Below are 2228 nucleotides of genomic sequence, written 5' to 3' on the forward strand. Positions count from 1 at the left end.
CAGTATCTCTTGGGAGTGTACCAGGTTGATGATTCAGTAACGCATTAGCAATTTTCCCAATCTGATTCTCCAAGGTCTTGATAGACACGGCTTGGCTCTTACACATGAGCATCAACTCCTCCAATTCAGATTTTTCTTTAGCTTGCGGTAGCTGCTGAAGTTGAAGTTGTTGCCTAGGGGCATATTGCGGTTGCTCAAAACCAGGAGGGTTATACGGATTTGTTGTGTATGGATGATAAGATTGTTGTACCGTATTCTGATTATTATTCCAGCTGAAGTTAGGATGAATTTGGTTATTTGGATGATAAGTGGCTGGAGCTTGTTGCTGTGATCTCTGAAAGTTGCTCACAAATCGAGCTAATTCGCTAGAAATAGCACACTATTTTGTTTCATGTGCTCCCGCACAAAGCTCACAAACACTGGAGATTTGATTAACTCTTTATTTTGCCAAAGAGTCCACTTTCATCGTTAATGCTTTAAGTTGGGCATCTATAGCAGTTGCTGCATCCAATTCTAGAATTCCTGCTATCTTGCCCTGAGTTAGCCTATGAGAAGGATTCTGGTATTCATTAGAAGCCATCAGTTCGATCAATTCATAAGCTTTATTGTAGCTATTAGCCCACAGGGCTCTTCCTGATGCTACATCGAGCATAGGTCTAGCCTGAGCGCCCAAACCATTATAGAAACAATTTATAATCATCCAATCAGGCATGCCATGGTGTGGGTACTTCCTTAGCATCTCCTTATATCGATTCCAAGTCTCACACAGAGATTCTCCAGTTTGGTGAGCAAACTGAGTAAGAGCATTCCTGATTGCAGCAGTCTTCGCCATCAGAAAGAACTTAGTGAGAAAGTTTTGAGCAATATCCTCCCATGTGGTGATAGACCCTGGTGATAGAGAATGTAACCAACACTTTGCTTTAACCCTCAGAGAGAATGGGAAGAGTCGCGGCTTGATATCATCTTCAGTCACCCAATTGAACTTGAAAGTGTCGTAGATCTCGATAAAATCCCCGGTGTTCATGTTGGGGTCTTCTGTAGGAGAACCCCCAAACTGAGCTGAGTTCTGTATCATCTGAATCGTGCTCGACTTGATCTCAAAAGTGTTAGATGAGATGGTTGGTCTGATGATGCTCGATTGAATATCATTTATCTTAGGCTGAGAATAGTCCATCAGAGCCTTAGGATTTTCTACTTGATCGCCCATCACTACTAGAGTTGGTTCCTCGACTTTCTCTTCTTCTTCTTCTACTTTCTCTTCGTCCTCAAAATCTTCCCTTCGAATCACTACAGCTTCTTCCTCGGCTTGATCCAGAGTTCTCTTACGAGCCCGCGAACGCGTATGCATACATGCTCGCTAGAATACCTGAAACACGACAAAGAAAAAGAGTAGGTAAGTAACAATGTCCGAGTCAATGAACTTTAACGATCACTGATGACAAAAAGATAAACTAAAAGTTAACACTGCAGGCCCCGGCAGCGGTGCCAAAAATTTGTTAGTCGTTAAACACACGCAAAAATTCACGCAAGTATACGCATTCACAAGTAATATAGAATTATTTCTAGTTCATTCCCACATGGACTGTTTTAGATTAACTTTGTGATTTATGCACTTATGCAACAATAACATGGCTATTATTCAATGCTAAAACGAATAACAAATTGGGTTGGATTATACTATGATTAACTAAAGAGAATTATACTAAAGAATATTAACTAAAGAGAGTAAATAGAGTTGAATAATATATAACACAAACATGGGATTCTAACTTTATTAAATACTTTATTCAATAGCCTTTTCCTTCTTAACCTTAGCATGTAATGGTGATAACACTATTCAGATAACACAAAATTGATATACGCCAACTTTCATTGTACGGACACCATACTAACAGACATCCACAAAAGAGATAGAAGCTGAATAGACACCAATAATATTGAGACCCTATATTTCTATAGAATTTGATAACATAACGGTTTAATGCACAAGTTATCTATCATGATTACATAGGGCAAGTAAGATGGTTAAAATTACCTACAAATCATGCATAACAATAACACATGAACCTATGCTAGCATGTCAAGTTCTAAATCCTTAAATTCACTTTCGCTTCATTAAGAATTAACATACTATCTTATAAATTTGCGACGCTCATAAGATGAATAAGCACAACCAATACTAGGTTATCATACAATCACCACACACTAAGGCATCAAAAAAATTAACT

At 38.5% G+C, this 2228-nt stretch overlaps 1 non-coding gene across 1 annotated transcript; it reads left to right on the forward strand.

Annotated features, from left to right (window-relative positions):
* The first annotated feature begins 710 nt into the window (after positions 1–710).
* LOC141662351 (small nucleolar RNA R71) lies at positions 711–817 on the forward strand. The gene has a single exon (XR_012550472.1). It is a non-coding gene; the product is annotated as a small nucleolar RNA R71 (small nucleolar RNA).
* The last annotated feature ends 1411 nt before the right edge of the window (positions 818–2228 follow it).

The sequence above is a fragment of the Apium graveolens genome, chromosome 5 (assembly GCF_009905375.1).
Source record: "Apium graveolens cultivar Ventura chromosome 5, ASM990537v1, whole genome shotgun sequence".
NCBI classification, from domain to species: Eukaryota; Viridiplantae; Streptophyta; class Magnoliopsida; order Apiales; family Apiaceae; genus Apium; species Apium graveolens.